Genomic DNA, 19,060 nt, shown 5'->3' on the forward strand with positions numbered 1-19,060 from the left:
CCAATCAGGAAACAAGACTTTTTCAAATCTGGGTGGAGGGAAGTTTTGGGCGTGAGTTCTTTGTTCTTTGTCTTGGTTCGGTGACCCTCTCGGCTCTGAGAGTGATTTTTCTATCTCCAGCCTTTCTAATCTTCTGTTTCCAAGTTGTAAGTACAAGGATAGTAAGACAATAGGTTTATATTGTTTTCTTTTATATTTACATGTGTGTAGTTGCTGGAGTGTGTTAAATTGTATTCTTTTTGGGTAAGGCTGTTTATTCATTTTTTTTTCCTTTAAGCAATTGACCCTGTATATTGTCACCTTAATACAGAGACTATATTTTATGTCCTTTTTCATTCTTTTTATATAAAGCTTTCTTTTTAAGACCTGTTGGAGTTTTTCTTTAGTGAGGACTCCAGGGAATTGAGTCTGCAGCTCACCAGGGAATTGGTGGGAGGAAGAAGTCAGGGGAAAAATCTCTTTGTGTTAGATTTACTAAGCCTGATTTGCATACCCTCTGGGTGAGGGGGAAGAGAGATTAGCTCTCTCGGTACTTGTGTTTCCAGGACTTGAAACAGGGAGGGTAGAATCCCTTTGTTTAGATTCACGGAGCTTGCTTCTGTATATCTCTCCAGGAACTCAGGGAGGGAACAACTGGAGGGGAGGAGGGGGAAGGGAAATGGTTTATTCCCCTTTGTTGTGAGACTCAAGGAATCTGAGTCTTGGGGTCCCCCAGGGAAGGTTTTGGGGAGACCACAGTGAGCTAGGCACTGTATAATTCCTGGCTGGTGGCAGCAATTACCAGGTCCAAGCTGGTAATTAAGCTTGGAGGTTTTCATGCTAACACCCATATTTTGGACGCTAAGGTCCAGATCTGGGAAGAAATGTTATGACAATGACAAACATGTTCCATTTGCCTACAGCTTATATACAAAATATACCTGCCCATCTGTGTTAGAAGAGAGGAATGGGAAGGAAGGATGGAATTAAATTATGCTCCTATTCTCAGCTCATTTTCTTTGTTAAAGCCTCTAAGTTACTTAGTTTCCATGCTTCATATTACTATCAGGTAAATCTATTTCCAGGTTTACGGTGGAGCTGTATTTTGCCATGTTTTCCCTACTGGCAAGGGCACCTTCTTTTATCATAAGTGAAACAATACCTCCACCTAGTGGTCTAATTTAATGTTGCACTTCTCTGCAGAAAAGCTCCCAGAGCCCACTTCAGAAGTACGGGTTTCTTGTTAATGTTTATTGAGCTGTTTTGGATAGATTTACTTTCCATAATTAAACTAGCCACCTATACAGGAAAGATCTTAAGATTTATGCCAACAGAAGCCAACACAGACCTAAAGAAAGGAAGAATAAATCCATGAAATTTCAGATGGATGGGCTCTTTACTTCTGATTCCCACTTGAGTATTCTGCAGGCACACATAGCTACCGCTGCTGTAAGTGAAGGTCTGTCAGGATTTCAATAATAAAACATGAATTATTTGGACAGGGTCAGGTTTCAAGGTCTCAAGCAGCTTAATCTGCTTTGGGCAAAACTTGTCATATAAGGGCTGGTCTATACTACAAAGTTAGGTTGGCCAAACTACATCTCCCAAGGCTGTGAAAAATGTCACGCCCTGTGCTAATATAATTAAGATGACCTAAGCCCCAGTGTAGACATCACTATCCTGGCAGAATAATTCTTCCACTGACCCAGCTACTGTCTTTTAGAGACATGGATTTACTGCAGCACTGGAATAATCCCACCCATCACTGCAGGAAGTGTCCACATTGCAGTATGTAGATATACCCAAAACCACTAAGCTGGATGGAAAAGCTTATTTGAAATAAGAACTGTGGCTTTGGTCCTAAACATGGATTGCATGGCCCAAGGCTACCCCGAGGGATGAGAATATCCAGAGGTTCCCTACAGCACACATAGAATTTTGAATAAGTGTGGGTATGGCTGACTAGGTATAAAATCTGTAAAGTGCTGCACATTTGCAGTCTTTGCTTCTGTTTCCTTCAGTTACCTATTATGGCTTTTGTTCCACCTCCAAAATCCAGTGAGTCCTCTGGTTACAAGTCCATTGAGAAATCTTAGGTTTGTTGATTCCAAAGCCAGAAGGAATCATTGTGATCATCTAGTTTGACCTCCTGTGTAACACAAGCCATAGATCTTCCCCAAAATAATTCCTAGGGTCTCTGGAGGTAACCTAGAATTGGGGATCCAATTTAGTCTGAAACAAAGGTAATTGTGAGTGAAGGAAACTGGACAGAAACACTGACCAAGTCCATGGAATCCAGGTATTTTGAAAAACAAACGTTTTGGAATCACCAAATTATTCAAATTGGATTTTAAAAGCTATGGAACCTAGATCGATGCTGCTTTTCATAATATCTTGAATAAGCATCAAGGTCTAATTTTCTTTTAAAGTGTCCAGTGATTTTGGATGCCCAAGGGGCCTTTTTTTTCAGACAGCAGGTGTTCAGCACTTACAAAGGAGAATTTTACTCCCACATACATGAGCAGAGGACTCTGAGGGGAGGGAGCCCTTCCACTACCAGACAGCAGAGCCATGATAGGTGGCAGCAGAGAGGGTCTCCTCATTGTGATCAGTGGGCTCCAGAGTTAACACTTTATTGGAATGAATGAGGCAGTTCACACCTCTCAGAGAAATTGTTTCAGGCTGGCCACAGACTCAGGCAGACATTGTCAAGAACGAGGGCCTGCAGCTCAGCCTTAGACTAGCTTGCTCGGTCTGCAGGCAGACTCATGAACAGAGATGAGTTACAGCAGAACCCCATGATGGCTGAAGAGAACCAGCAGGCGGGGAGTTAAGCCCAACAGAAACACCAAGAAGTTGCTGGCTGCTCTGCAGCTGCAACTGCTCCTGTGCCGACCTTGTACCCAGCCTTGCTCCACCCCTGCTCCCTCACCCAGCTTCTAACTCCAGCTCTGACCCTCGGCTTCAACTCCTGGCCTTGGCTCTAACTACTGGGCCAAACTCTGGTTCTACCCCATAGGTCAGACTGACCAAGTCCCAGCTGCTGACCACCATCACTGAAATGATTACATTCATCTTACTCTTCCAAGGTTCCCTCTGTAAGCATAAGGGCTGCAAACATCCTTTGTTTTAAAACCGAGATTCTAAAGTCGATCCCATTAGTTCAGGAGCTGTAAGTGGCCTTAGGCAAAGGACAATAGTATTTAATCTAGCCTTACTTGGTCCCTGGAAATTGGCAGGGGTTCAGAGCCAGATGAGGGCTTTGCTGTGTGCCTAGGGTGGGGACTCTTACTCTCATTCTCTGTTCTCCAGCAAAGCTAGAGTCTTGTGCAGACTAAGAGCAGGGCATGACCCTGGAAGTAGAACGGATACATACAGTAATGGCTGTCTTGTAGCATGCAAATCTTTAGCTTGCCATTTTCCATAGGCTGAAATTGTTTCAGCATATGCGATAGTTACTGCTGGTACATTCTACAGCTTACCATCATAGAAGGCTCGTGCGTTATTTCAAAAAGTAATTTACAAATCTGTGTTGAGGGGAGTGATACAGTCGCACTGGAACATGAACCGATGTCTTCTGGGCGCTGCTGTTTTTATTTCATTACAGTTCTCTTTGCATTTACATGTGTGACACTGCAAGTTTCCTCCCACTGCACAGGCGAATGTGCTACAGTCCTGCTCCGGAGAAGGGGATAGTTCATTCTCTACACTCATTTGGTCTTTAGCCTGAGACTCCTGTTAATGCCAAATTAATGCTATTCAGGAAAGGTTTGTCTGTTTTGTGAATGTCCATCTGCTAGGGATAAACTGAGATCACCAGCTCAATTCACACGGGTCGCAGAGTCACACAGGTCACACAAAGTGAATGCAGGGCAGATGCTGTCATATCAGAGCAGTCCCATTTCTCACCCGCGTTGCTGAGATGTAAATAAGCACACAAGGGACCAGGCAATAAGCCTAGGAGTATAACCGCGACACGCTACAGCTGCAGCATAAAGCCATCAATATAAATCAATAGACGTAAAGGCTGCCACAGGGACACAGAGCAAACGACTGAGAAGAAAAAGCGGCACAGGTGACTTGGGCTACCTCACTCCTGGCAAATGGAATATTAAGCTAAATGCGGTAACTGGTCCGGACAACTATCCAATGCCACGCACCGATGAGCTATTGCAGAAGTTGGGACGTGCTCAGTTCATCTCTACAATAGACTTAACCAAGGGGTACTGGCAAGTACCGCTAGATGAACCTGCCAAGGAGAGGTCAGCATTCGTCACCCATGCGGGGGTGTATGAATTTAATGTCCTTCCTTTCGGCCTTCGAAATGCACCCGCCACCTTCCAGAGGCTGGTAGATGGTCTACTAGCAGGACTGGGAGATTATGCAGTTGCCTACCTCGATGATGTGGCCATTTATTCAGACTCCTGGCCCGAACACCTACTACACCAGGAAAAGGTCTTTGAGTGCATCAGGCAGGCCGGACTAACTGTTAAGGCCAAAAAGTATCAAATAGGCCAAAACAGAGTGACTTACCTGGGGCACCAGGTGGGTCGAAGAACCATAAACCCCCTACAGGCCAAGGTGATTGCTATCCAAAAGTGGCCTGTCCCAAGGTCAAAGAAACAGGTCCAATCCTTCTTAGGCTTGGCCAGGTACTACAGGCGATTTGTACCACACTACAGCCAAATTGCTGCCCCACTGACCGACCTGACCAAAAAGACCCAGTCAAATGCAGTTAACTGGACTGATGAGTGTCAAAAGGCCTTTACCCAACTTAAGGCGACACTCATGTCTGACCCTGTGCTCAGGGCCCCGGACTTTGACAAGCCATTCCTAGTAACCACGGATGCATCTGAGCGTGGTATAGGAGCAGTTCTCATGCAGGAAGCAACGGATCACAACTTCCATCCTGTCGTGTTTCTCAACAAGAAACTGTCTGAGAGGGAAAGTCACTGGTCAGTCAGTGAAAAGGAATGCTATGCCATTGTGTACGCCCTGGAAAAGCTACGCCCATATGTTTGGGGATGGCGGTTCCAGCTACAAACTGACCATGCTGCACTAAAGTGGCTTCATACTGCCAAGGGAAACAACAAGAAACTTCTTCGTTGGAGTTTAGCTCTCCAAGATTTTGATTTTCAAATTCAGCACATCTCAGGAGCTTCTAACAAAGTAGCGGATGCACTCTCCCGTGAGAGTTTCCCAGAATCCAGTAGTTAAAAAGTGTTCTTAAAATGTAGAAGTCTGTTAGTTATATACTTAGTGGTATATGTAACAGTGCATGTGTTGTATTAATCTGTTTAGTTTAAAGTTCTAGGAGGAAATCGCCACCAGTGAGCTTCCCCACTGTCTGCAATTTGGGGGGCGTGTCATAAACAGATAGCTAAGGGTTAATGTCTCTTTCACCTGAAAAGAAGTAACCTGAAACACCTGACCAGAGGACCAATCAGGAAACAAGACTTTTTCAAATCTGGGTGGAGGGAAGTTTGTGTGTGAGTCCTTTGTTCTGGTCTTGTATCTGTCCCACTCGGCTATGGGAAGGATTTTTCTATTTCCTGCTTTCTAATCTTCTGTTTCCCAGTTGTAAGTACAAAAAGATAGGTTTGTTTTTTTGTAGTTACATGTGTGTAGTTGCTGGAATGTTTTGAATTGTATTCTTTTTGAATAAGGCTGTTTATTTATATTTCTTTTAAGCAATTGACCCTGTATTTGTCACCTTAATACAGAGAGACCATTTTTATGTCTTTTTTTTCTTTTTATATAAAGCTTTCTTTTTAAGACCTGTTGGAGTTTTTCTTTAGTGGGGAACTCTAGGGAATCGAGTCTGTGCTCACCAGGGAATTAGTGGGAGGAAGAAATCGGGGGAAATCTGTGTGTGTTAGATTTACTAGCCTGACTTTGCATACCCTCTGGGTGAAGAGGGAAGTACTTCTGTTTCCAGGACTGGAAATAGAGAGGGTGGAATCCCTCTGTTTAGATTCACGGAGCTCGCTTCTGTGTATCTCTCCAGGAACACCTGGAGGGGGGAAGGGAAATGGTTTATTTCCCTTTGTTGTGAGACTCAAGGGATTTGGGTCTTGGGGTCCCCAGGGAAGGTTTTTGGGGGGACCAGAGTGCCCCAAAACACTCTAATTTTTTGGGTGGTGGCAGCTTTACCAGGTCCAAGCTGGTAACTAAGCTTGGAGGTTTTCATGCTAACCCCCATATTTTGGACGCTAAGATCCAAATCTGGGACTAGGTTATGACAACATGGAATATCTACTTTATACTAGACAATAAAATATTGCCATGGCTTGGCTCAAAAGCAGTTCTCTAAGCCCCCTCGAGCACGCCTGTAATGAATTCTTTAAAGCAGTCATTCAAAGGCTATTTGCCAGCATCGCAAGAATCAAAGCCGTTGGACAGATTTCTGCCCATCACTTTGCAGACAGCAGAGTGATCCTAGCCATCAGAATGTACCTTATAAAGATGCTTATTTCTAACATCCTAGACAGTCCCATTGGGGCAGATCCCCAGGTCAGGTTGTATCACAATGCTAAAGGGTTTCGAATCTGCCTTAAAGGGGAAGCTAAGGAGTCTCCTGTCATAAGGGAATCACTTGGTGTTATATAGCCAACTTCATGCTACCCATTCCTCTCTCACGCTCCCATGTAGGGATGTTCTGGCATTGGGGGGAGGGGTGGAAGGGAGAGTGGCTGAAACACACTGTGCTGGACTGACCCTGGGCCAGTGGAATGGCACCTAAGGAGAGCACTCCAGCTGGCATAGGATCTAATCTGTGCCAGGCCCCAGGATCACCAGATGCAGGAAACTGGCTGGGAGCCAGTCACGTTTACATCTTCCCCTTTCTTGGCTGCATGCCTGTGACTTTGGCACAGCTGATGATTGAGCCGATTAACTTAAATGTTCTCTATGGGCTGAATTCTGATGCCCTTATTCAAGCTTAGTAATGCCTTACTCCTGAAGTAATGCCATTAGGACTAATCAAGGAGTAAGGTACTACTCACTGTACGCATGGCAGAATCTAGCTCTATGTATTTCTTTACATCAACCCAACTACAGGACAGCATAAGTATCTGGGATTAGCTATTAGGAAAAAATATCCTTATTAAAGTGCAAAACTTCTGTTTTTAAGGGTCCTCTAGTTTTCAGTTTAACCTCTTCTGCATGGTCCAGCTGTTGTTCTATAGGATACTTTTTAAAATGACTCTGTCTATTCACTAAAACAAAACAAAATAACTTTCTTTTAGGTTATAAAAAGTTCTGTGGACTCTCCCCTTACACACTTCTGCTCTCTCACCTGTTTATTCAAAGCCCTTTCAAACACAAATCACTGAAGGTTTGAGAAGTTCAGATTACCAGCAAATATTTGAATGCACCACTGAGACTGTTCCTTAACAAGTTTTCTAAAGATCAAAGAACGACTGCTCAGTTTTTAAGGCTTGGCAGCTTATTCGTAATTCAATGATGAAAAAACTTAATCATCTTCAATGGGTTAATATTACATTTGGGTTGTGAGTTTAGATTCCTTGGGTGGGATTTTCTAAAGGGCTCACCATAAGCTTTGCTTTGCTTCCATGAAAGTCAGTGGTAAAACTCTCATTAAAGTGAAAGGGGGCAACATTAGGCCAAAGCTGAGCACTTTTGAAATTCACATCCCTAAAATGCTCAGGTTGAGCCCTGCCTTTTTCCAGGCAGTATATAAAAATTGGCGTGCAATGAGGCATGGCTGTTAGGGAGTTCTGACTTCACTGAGTCTGCATGTTGTACGTGTCCAAGTGTTCTGTTGCAGTCTAGCAGTTAGATCTGCCTGGGGGGATGTATTTGCTTTTGTGTTTTTCCTATATACAAGGGGGCTGAACTGGCAACTGGAACTGTGACATTTCCAGATTTTGAGTTCTTTGGTATCTGGAAATGTCAACATTGGGTTGCTCGCTCAGCCCCCTGGTATATATCTATCACAGCGCATTAATCACATGATCAGACAGAATTTTTTCCGAAAGACACTTCCTCATTCAGTGTGCAGGTTTGAAGGTGAATGAGGGATGGTTGTTAGGAAACCAAAGCCGGCGTTTATAATGGAATTACCACCTTGACCCATGGAGAGCAATGTTACTGGGACTAACCACAAGGTATGGGACTATTCTGCATGGGTAAGGGTGATAGAATCAGTCCTTGTGTTGGAAGCTGTGAAAGAGACTGTACGGATTAAAAAAAAAAATGAACTGCCACCTCATTCTCTGTGCACCTTCCAGTCTGTGTGGCCAATGAGGTGAGGTCTTGTGGATACTGTACTGTGTGATCGTTAGAGCAACATCGCCCTCACAATGCACCATTTTCTCCCCTGTGGTGAGGGGAGAGGGTATGTCATAGGAGACCCTGACCACAGTGCATCATGGGTGATGTAGTTCAGCCAGACAGCCCATCCTACATAGGAGAATGGAGGCATAAGGTTCCTGAACTACATCTGCTGTGGGACATTGCAATGCCATTTTGGATCAAGATATTTACGTTTCTGCATGAAATGTTTCAGTTTTCCCATGTCTAGGGTTTTGCTTTGTTTTGTTTTGTTTGGGGGTGGAGGGGAAGTATGTGTGGGGTTTTTTGGAAATGTCAAAATTTTCTGCAAAAAGCAGACTCTGTGAAAAAATGAATTTAGTTGAAAATCTAGTTTTCCACGGATATACAAATTTGATGGAAAAATTTTGACCTAACATTCGAGGTAATTAAAGACTGTATCATAGTGCACACTTGCAAGGAGCAGAGTTAAGGTTGTGCTGGTGGTGGTATTGTCAGTACTTCGCTTTGCAACCTTAATGTTCTTTGTGTATAGGCATATAAAATGCAGAATTCTTTCCATGTGGAATGATTTTCATTGTTTTCCATAATATGCCAGCTGTTCTGTAAAGCTGCCAATTAAAAATACTTGTTTGGTTTTGGGGTAGGTGTAAAATGACTGATTTCCATCTGGGAACGTATTGTTCTGTCACTCTCACACTTCGGGGAAATTAGTAGGATTTACTTCTAGATAAAAAAATTGCTCATATAAATATGATGAGAGTAGGAGGGAAAAAGAGAGAGTGAGATTGAGAACTCCTGGTTCTTGAAGTGCCTTTGCATTTGCCAATTCCTACCCTGTCCTTTTGTAAATTTTGGAGTTGTGTGAAAAATGGGTAATTTGCCATCAAGGCTTAAATAGGCACATAAATTCACACAGACAGATGGGTTAAAGCTACCTTTAGCTGGTAGCCCTCCAAGTGAATCATTTTCTTTTGCTGTTTCAGTAACCTTTATTAGATGTTAGAGTAGGATCTTAACCACTGCATTCAAATGAAATAGTTACATTCAGAATAACTCAAAAGGAATGTTTCTGGCAACACTGTGAGCCATTCCAGCCCCTTCTGAAGTCAGTGCAAGTCCCTCACATTTTCATTGCTTCCAAACTCAATGCAAGGAGTGAAGAAAGGGGTTCTTCAGACTGCCTTCTGGCTCCAAACTTAGGAAGAGCAGCAGTTCAGCTGCTGCAGCATTGGTAAGTACCCTCTTGCAAGAGGTTCCCCATGCCAGGGCACAAGGGATGTCACACTAGTGTATAAGACAGGAAGTGCAAGAGTCTATCAATAAACCAGTGAAACTTCCTAGACACGATCCTCAGCTGATGTAAATCACCAAAGCGTCATTGACATCTGTGGAGCTACACCCAAGAAAATCTGGTCATGTCTTTCTGTGCATCCTTAGTTGTCAACCAAAAGACCACTTAACATTTGATGATTATTCAGCAAGCTTTCCAATATTCCTGGCTGGTGATGTATTCAATGAATTTTCAGCAGATTCCACCAGTAGGCTTTTTTTCACATTTTGATAAAGTGATTCAACTTTGATTACTTTTATGCTGTTTTCTGTTAATCTTACTCACAATGCCCATCGTCCCTTTCAATACAACTAGATTTTTACCCCCAATTCTCTATTATTTCCAACTTAATTTTATTCTCAATACATTTCTCATGATGACTATTTTCAAGCTACTCATTTGCAATATAAAATGACTTGTTTTAAAGCAATCTTATTTAAACTGCTTTCAAACAGACCTTCGTTTTACCTAAATATGTCCACAATTATTTTTAAATCACCCTTGTGTCCACTATAATTGAATCAGTCATAATGTCATATAGCTTTTATGCAATAAGTCCCATAAGTGAAAAACTTAAACATCTATCACGGTTGCTTCTGGTCCCTACAACAATGATGTTTCATTTATCCATTGGATTTATATTTTGCTTTAATACTTTTCTACAGGTGAAGATTATTTTGAAATACAAGGACCGAGTCTCAGCTGGCATAAGTGGTCATAATTCCCTAGACTTCAGTGAAGCCATAACAATTTACATCAGCTGAGAATCTGTCCCAGAGACTTAACCGTGTCCAGAGAATTGGCAGGGCCAACTACCTTTCCTTTTCATACTCCAAATAAGCAAACGTAGGCACTTGCTTAACTTTAAGCACATGCTCAAGATACATAGTTGATGGGACTTGGGCACTTTACTGAATCAAGGCCTAACGATAGGGAGGTTTCAAGTGTGTATAATTAGATAAGATAGGTATAAAGTTTGTTTTTGCCCTCTTAATTTAGGGAGTAACTCTGATGTTCAAAAGATTGTTTCATAAGAAAGGGCACCAGGAATTTGGAAGCTGGTGTGTTTATTTCTCCCCTTGTACACATACAACCTCATCTACTTATGCTTAGATTGGAGAAATATTCTGATCTTTTAGCCCCAGATCCTCAGATGCATTTAGGTACCTAATTTCCATTGAAATCAATAGGAGTCAGGTGCTTAAATACCTGTGAGGATCAGTGCCTTATGGTGCTGATTTCCATCAAGAAAGAATAGAAGGGGAGAGTGTGTGTGATCTCAAATCCAGTAAGCTGTAAGCAAGCTGTGTACAGGCAAGTCTTATCTTACGCGGGGGTTCCATTCCGCGGATATCGCGTAAAGTGAAAACTGCGTATACTCAAAATTATATACCCAAGCCCTTTAAATCCATCCTGCAGCTCCGGCGGCAGGGACAGGACAGCATTTAAAGGGCTCCTCCGGGCTCCCCGCTGCAGCGGGGAGGCTGGTGAGCCCTTTAAATGCTGGCCCCGGCCCTACTACCGGAGCGGCAGGCGGGATTTACAGGGCTCCACCGGGCTCCCCGCAGCAGTGGGGAGCCCGGAGGAGCCCTTTAAATCCCGCCCGCAGCTTTGGCTGCCAGGCTGGGGCTGGCATTTAAAGGGCCCAGAGCTCCACAGTGGCTTGAGCCTCGGGCCTTTTAGTTCGCCCCAGGGACTAGCAGCTACATCTGCAGGTGGGAGCCCCCTGGATGATTTAAAGGCCCTGGGACTCCCAGCCACAGCTGGTGCCCCAGGACCTTTAAATCTTGAGGCCACACCTCTTCCACTTGAGGCCACACCTCCAACTCCGGCCATACAGCGTAAAGTTGAAATCACGCATGTTAAATGCGCATAAGTTGCGACAGACCTGTAAATACTATATATTAAATTGAGGCTACTATTCTGTCTTTTCTCTCTATATATAAGAAGGCTTCCCCTAGCCTTCCCTTTTATTTATTTATTTAAGTGGAGCAATTTGTGGGTTAAACCAGAATAAAATCAGAAATGTTTAACCAGAAGTGACAGAATTCAATAGAACAGGTTTGAGATTCACCAGATACAGATCTATCTAGTCCGACTTAATAGTATTGACTGATGTGTATAGGCTTTTGTGCTTGTAAAACTGATTGCAAGTGGGAGGACTCCAGAAAACCTGAGCCTACTTATTCCTCTGTAAAGTCAGCTGCTTTCCATCCACTCAAGTTAGTAACTCATTTGGGCAGAATATAATTCTTTTTTGTTTTGAAATGCTATTGTGGAAATTATATTGCAACAGTTTTCCAAAGGCACAGGTGTTGCAAGAGTCTTGTTTCAAAGTCTTACAAACTCCACTCTCCCAAACATGGGGTATATAATTTATCCATTCTTTTTGATGGAAAAAGGATAAAATTAATATTGCATAAATCAGTCTGACTCAATACACAACATTTCAAAGTCAAAAGTTTGCAGAGGTAGGTCCCGATCCTGCAAAGACTTGCTCATGTGCTTACCTTTAGTTAAAGGACCATTCAGCACGTAAAGTTAAGCATGCGAGTAAAGCACCAAGCCTATAAACACTTAAGCACATGCTTAACTTTACTTCTGTGAATAAAGTTAAGCACATGCATATCCGTTTGTGGGACTGGAACCTTACACTTTGCAGGATGAGAGCCTTAGCTCCTGGTACTGCACTGAGCTCTGCTCAGGGAGGCCTATTTGGAGCTCCTACCAGGATCAGGACTCAATTATTATTATAAAAATACAAAGTTAGAAAAAGTAAAGCTCAAGCGTATAAAAATGTGATATTTGTTAAAAGCAGTCTCTTCAGAAAAGGGATTAACTGATTAAATAGCGACCTTGAACAAACTACCATTGGGATCTTTCTAGTTCTCATCAGAGCTTCGAGATGTAGGTTTTTGAAGCATATGAGGATGAAGTAGCTTAGTCCTAACTGTGTCTTTGGAATGATCCTGTGGTTGCATAGACACGACTTGAGCTACACCCAGAGCATCTGGGGCAGGGATGGCCAACGTGCACCTGAGAAGGAGCCAGAATTTACCTATGTACTGTACATTGCCAAAAGCCACAGTAATACAGCAGCAGCCCCCCGTCAGTTCCTGCCTCCCTCGCCTGCCAGCAGCTCTGCTGATCAGCGCTTCCCCATCCTTCCCCATGCCTCCTGCAGGATGCAGGAGACTCTGGGAGGATGGGGAGCAGTGAGGGCATGGTAGGCTCAGGGAACGGGGCAGGAAGAAGCGGGGACCTTGGGGAAGGGGTGAAGTTAGGGGTGGAGCAGTGAGCACCCCTGCCCTGGCACATTGGAATGTTGGCGCCTGTAGCTCCAGCCCCAGAGTCGGTGCCTATACAAGGAGCTGCATATTAACTTCTGAAGAGCCGCAGGTTGTGTCCACCCCTGGTCTGAGGGATAAAACTCATGACTTTCTGCTTCCAAATTCATGGCTTTACAGCTGAAGAGAAGCTCAGTTAGAATTTTTTTTCTTTTTAAATAGTAGGGTATGTAAACCAAAGTCTGGAGGGCAACGCAGCTGCAAACACTTAAGCAGATTTAATTCCGTTCAGCAAATTGAGATGCAGGATGGCCTTGTGCTTAGAGCACAGAACTGAGACTCACAAGATTTGGGTTCAAAATCTGTCTCTAGTGTAGACATCTTGTGTGACCTTATGCAAATTATTTAGTGAAGTCTCAGTTCCCCATCTATAAAATGGAGGTAAAATGACTTCCTTGCTCCTGGCCTTTATCTGTCTTATCTATTTATACTATAAGCTGTCTGGGCCAGGGCCTGTCAAACGTGCGCAGCACCTAGCAAATGGGGCACTTAGCTCAGCTGGGGAGCCTATCGGCACTGTATATTAACAGTACTGATCCAGCAGAAGGCAGTTGTGCACATGTACAGGTTAGCGTGTATTACATGTTGTTTACACACCAACAGTTCAAACAGCTAGTGCTTTTCTAATGTGTCTCTTTTGATAAATACCATCCACCGTATTTTAATCCAAATTAAGTCCCTTTTGCACCACCCCAGCAATGCAAAGGAGACTGAAACTGACTTCAGAGGGCAGATGGGAATTCCCATCATTACATGAGTTGTCCCATTGATCTCAGTAGGAACAGGCGAACTTCCCTTTGCAGATTTTAGATCTGTCCTGCTTCCTGAAACATGGAGGTTATAAGCCACTCAGAGATTGGAGGTAAGGACCGTCTCCTTCCTTACTTAGACAATTCTGTCAGAGCAGTTAAGTGCAAGACAGGATGGTCTTGCAGTTAAAGCACAGGCCTGACTGCCAGGATGCCTGGTATCTCTTCCTGGCTCTGCCACAGACTCATTACTTTGTCTTGTGCCCCTTGCTTTACCTCCCTGTGCCACAGTTCCCAGTTTGTAAAACAAGAACTGTCATTCCTATTTCACAGGAGTTTGTAAGACTAAAAGCTATTCATGTTTCTAAAGGGCTTTGACATCTATGGATGCAGAGTGCTATAGACATACAAAATGTTATATTAAAAAGCAGAATGGGGCCCTGATCCATGACTGGGGCTCTTAGGTGCTACCACAAGACAAATAAATAGTAAAATGCCCTTTCTCCTGCACTGAGCCGTCACCGCCTGTTGCACTATACCAATTTGACCACCAGAGGGCAGAATTCAAATTTTTTTTCCATATCATGGCTGTGTATAAATATACCCATCATGATGTAAATGACTCCTGACTTTGCTTTTATTTATTTTTAAAAGCAAGTCATTTAAACAGATTAAGTGAGGCCCATGATTGCACAAAATAAGAAAAACAAAAGCGAATGCTTAAATCAGAGAGAAATGACAGGCTCTTTCCCCAAACTCTGCCACCCCCAATGTTTTCTTTTAAGGGATGTACAACCAGTTTAATAAAAGATCTTTCAGTCAGAAAAGCAGCACACATCAAATATTATCATAACTTTTTCCCACTTTTATATTTCTGAGTTTCTGTCCGATGCTCTTTGCTTTAAGACTTGTGTAGCAGTTGCCTGGCAACGTTTCCAAACAGCATGCAACACATGGCAGGACGCAGATGAGTAACACTAAGGTTTAAACATGTGTTCACTTGTGAGCTGCCAATTAAACTTCTGATCCAAAAGTTCTCTCATATCGAGGACAGTGATTTAGTGCATGATCTTGCATACAACTACTTGGCTGGGTAAGGACAAGTCACATGACTAAGTGCTTGCAGGATTGAACCTTTAATCACAGAAATTACTCTGCAAAATCACAAGTCACTGGATATGGGGAGGATAGGGAGTGGGTAGACACAGGTGACACAATCCAATAGGCTTTCAGGACATCAGGTGATGAGTGGCCTGACTGGGCATTCTCTAGTGCACTTGAGTGCAGAGCAGGGGCTTTGTCAATAGCACTTGCTAGTGAATTACCAAACACTGAGGAGAGCAGGAAGGCTTGACATGAGGTTTCTCGTTGGATTTTATCTTCTGTGAAGTGTTATTTAAAAATAAAAACATCAGAAAACAGGAAATTACAGGCTCTGGGGCTCCCATAATGGCAAGGAGAGAGGCACTCTATGCTTTTTGTATCTGTTCTGGCTAGCAGGACTATGGCCTATGGCCCTGACTCAGCACAACATGTTACTTGCTTCAGCACTTCCCAGGTGAATGGCTGGTGGTCCCCGTAACCTAACCCTAAATTCAATGCGACCCTTACTTCCAAACACTGGGTGATTCTTGTGCTGATGAACGGTTGCTGAGGGATTAGCAGCGTTGCCAAATCACAGCTTGTACCTACCTGCACAACAGGGAGTGAGCTACCTTAGTACAAACTTGACCCTGCTACAGTGAATGAGGGGTGAGGGGCTGCCACTGACTTCTGTTTGACCTCAGGAAAATCACTTCACCTCTCTCTGCTTCTGTCTCCTCTTTAATCCTAACAGTGCTTACCTTCTTTTGAAAAGTGCTTTGAGACCTACAGAGGAAGCCTTATGTATGAGTTAAGGATTAATATTTATTGGGTCTAGAATTGTATAGGTTTATTGATTTATATGGGATTTGTATTCTGGCAGGACTGAAGGAGTGGGGGACGCCATGTTTTCTAGAAAAAGGGGTGTTCCAAAGTTATTTATTTCACAGCACTGTTGATCTTAATGTTAACTAAATAATCACTGTGTGATGCACATTTTGGAATGATTATCTTACTATGAGGTTATGGATGTTTTATTACTGGAAAAATCAACAAAATACATGAATAATTAAAATGCTCTTGATGATTTATGAAGCACCTGGGATTTTGAGAAACGTTCTAAAGTGTCTGGGGAATTCTCCGGCTTCTTCTATCACCAGCACTGGAGCCATTTTACAGTGTTTATTAAGGCATTACCTCTTACCCCTCATCTACAGAACAGAAACAGGGCTAGATCCGGAAAAGCTTAATCATGTGAATGGTGCTTATTCACATGAATGAAATCAACAGGTCTGTTTCTTTGCATGAGGGTTTGCAAAACCAGACCCATAAATTGTAACTCTGTGCTAACTGGAAACAGGCTGCAGTCATGTGCTTAAAGCAGGCCTGCACAACTCATAAAGCAGCGAGGGCCACATTACTCCAAAGAAAACAGCTGAGGGCCAAAACTTCCTGGCCCCGCAGAAACACCCCGCCCCAGGGCCGCCCAGGCCTGCGGAAACAAACCCTCCTTCCCCAGCGCCGCGCCGCCCCACCAAAACAGCTGTGGGCCAAAAAGGAAGGTTGAGGGTGGGGAGGTGATACTTTATTTTAAATCAACCAGGGGCTCCCAGCTGAAGAGGTGGCTGGGAGCCCTCAGGGTCAAATTAAAGGGCCCAGGGCTCCGGTGGCTGGGGGAACCCGGCAGGGCCGGCTGTAGGTTTTTTGCTGCCCCAAGCAAAAAAAAATTTGGCTGTCCCCCTATCCCAGCCCTGGCCTCCCCCCTGTACCTCCCTGCTGCCCCAGTTCTGGGCTCTCCCCGCACCCACCCACATGCACCCCCTGCTGCCCCAGCGCTGGCCTTCCCCCTTTCTTCCCCACCAGTGCCTCCCCCCCACCCCACTGCTGCCCCAGCCCTGGGCTCCCCCCCACACCTCCTGCGGCCCCTGGGTCACTGGTAACTCACTCCCAGGGCAGGAATTTTGGATGTGCACAAAACACAGACAGGATTGGTTCCCATATGGTTACAGAGCTGCAGTAAAGTGGAACAATTTTCAGCTTGTGTGATTGGAGGATATCTGGATGCATATTATAAGACTGTCCTCCATAAATGAGGAAAAGTTGAGGTGCCTTTATTATTCTTTTGTTCTACTCTTTCTTCTGATGGGGAATTTGCCAATGCAATATCACGGTCTTCCTTTTAAACAAACAAACAAACAAACAAACAAACAAAAGGCAATGGCTGTAGAAAATAGCAATTCCAGTCCTAATAAGCATTTCTTGCTCAATTTTATCCTACTTTTTCTACAGCAAGTTACAGTGGATCAGTGTATTTGATTTGGGAGAAATGAAGTAACAGCTGCCCAAACTGAGCTTGAGCACTCCTGAATTTTGAGGGGTTCAAAACTGGAAGGCAGGTGCTGGGAGAGGGTGGGGGTGGCTGTAAGCTCCGCAGGGGAGCATGGCAGCAACGTGTCTGGAGCTGCACGGAGCCAGACACGCTGGTCTGGGTGGCATGGTAAGGGGGCTGGGGTTGGAGAAGGGGTAGGAGGTTCCGAGGGGCAGTTAAGGGACAGGGAGCAGGGGGGGTTGGATGGGGCGGAGGTTCAGGAGGGGCAGTCAGGGGACAGGCAGCAGTTGGATCGGCATGGGAGTCCCAGGGGTTTATCAGGGGACAGGTAGGGGGTGGGGACCTGGGGGGAAGTTGGGGAAGGTCTCAGGAGGGGGCAGTTGGGGACAAGGAGAAGGGAGGCTTAGATAGGGGCTGGGGTCCCAAGGGGCAGTTAGGGGCAGGGGTCTCGGAAGGGGGCAATCGAGGGACAAGGAGCAGCAGCATTTAGATAGGAGGTGGGGTCCTGGGGGGCAGTTAGGGGCAGGGGTCCCGGGAGATGGGTATAAGGGGACAAGCACCAGCGGTGCTTAGATACGGGGTGGGGGTCCTGGGATGCATTTGGGGCAGAGGTCCGGGGAGGGAGCAATCAGCGGCTGCGGCCGGGATTCAAAGGGCTCTGGGGTGCCCAAAGCCACGGGCAGCCCTGAGCCCTTTAAATCCCAGCCACAGCTGGGAATCTCTGCGGGCAGCCCAGAGCCCTCTGACTCCCGGCCGCAGCTGGGATTTAAAGAGCTCAGGGCTCCCCTCCGCTGCCAGCAGCCCAAAGCCCTTTGATTCCCAGCTGCGTTTGAGATTTAAAGAGCTCTGGGCTCCCCCCGGCTGCTGGCAGCCCAGAGCCCTTTGACTCCCAGCCGTGGCTGGGATTTAAAGGGCTCTGGGCTCCCCGCAGAGCACTGTGTGCGGGGGATTTAGAATCCCCCCTGCAGGCTGCACAGTGAGGCTCCGCGGGCCGCATGTTGTGCAGGCCTAGCTTAAAGCTTGTCTGTACGTTGCATAAGTTTGTAAAAATAGAACCACAACTTGGTCTCAAATAGATTGCAATCTATTTATCTATAAAAACAAAATATACCCTTGCTGTGTGTAAAATTCCTCATGAACTAACCACACACAGAACACAAGGATATTATCCTGTCAGCCTGATTCTGCCAACACTTCCATACGTGAGCAAATCTATTCTTGTGTGTAGTTTTATCAAGTTCAGTGGGACTCCGCTCAAACAGATAGCTAAGGGTTAATGTCTCTTTCACCTGAAGCACCTGACCAGAGGACCAATCAGGAAACCGGATTTTTTCAACTTTGGGTGGAGGGAATTGTGTGTCTGAGGTCTTTTGTCTGTCTGCCTGCTTTCTCTGAGCTTTGGAGAAGTAGTTCTACTTTCTAATCTTCTGTTTCTAAGTGTAAGGACAAAGAGATCAGATAGTAAGTTATATGGTTTCTTTTCTTTGGTATTTGCATGAATATAAGTGCTGGAGTGCTTTGATTTGTATTCTTTTTGAATAAGGCTGTTTATTCAATATTCTTTTAAGCAATTGACCCTGTGTTGTATCATCTTAATACAGAGAGAACATTTGTATGTATTTTTCTTTCTTTTTATATAAAGCTTTCTTTTAAGACCTGTTGAAGTTTTTTCTTTACTTCAGGGAAATTGAGTCTGTACTCACCAGGGAATTGGTGGGAGGAAGGAATCGGGGAGATCTGTGTGTTGGATTGCTAGCCTGATTTTGCATTCCCTCTGGGGGAATAGGAAAGTACTTTTTGTTTCCAGGATTGGGAACAGAGAGGGAGATTCACTCTGTTTGGATTCACAGAGCTTGTGTCTGTGTATCTCTCCAGGAGCACCTGGAGGGGGGAAGGGAAAAAGGATTATTTCCCTTTGTTGTGAGACTCAAGGGATTTGGGTCTT

Source organism: Gopherus flavomarginatus, chromosome 3 (genome assembly GCF_025201925.1).
Source record: "Gopherus flavomarginatus isolate rGopFla2 chromosome 3, rGopFla2.mat.asm, whole genome shotgun sequence".
Taxonomy (NCBI): domain Eukaryota; kingdom Metazoa; phylum Chordata; order Testudines; family Testudinidae; genus Gopherus; species Gopherus flavomarginatus.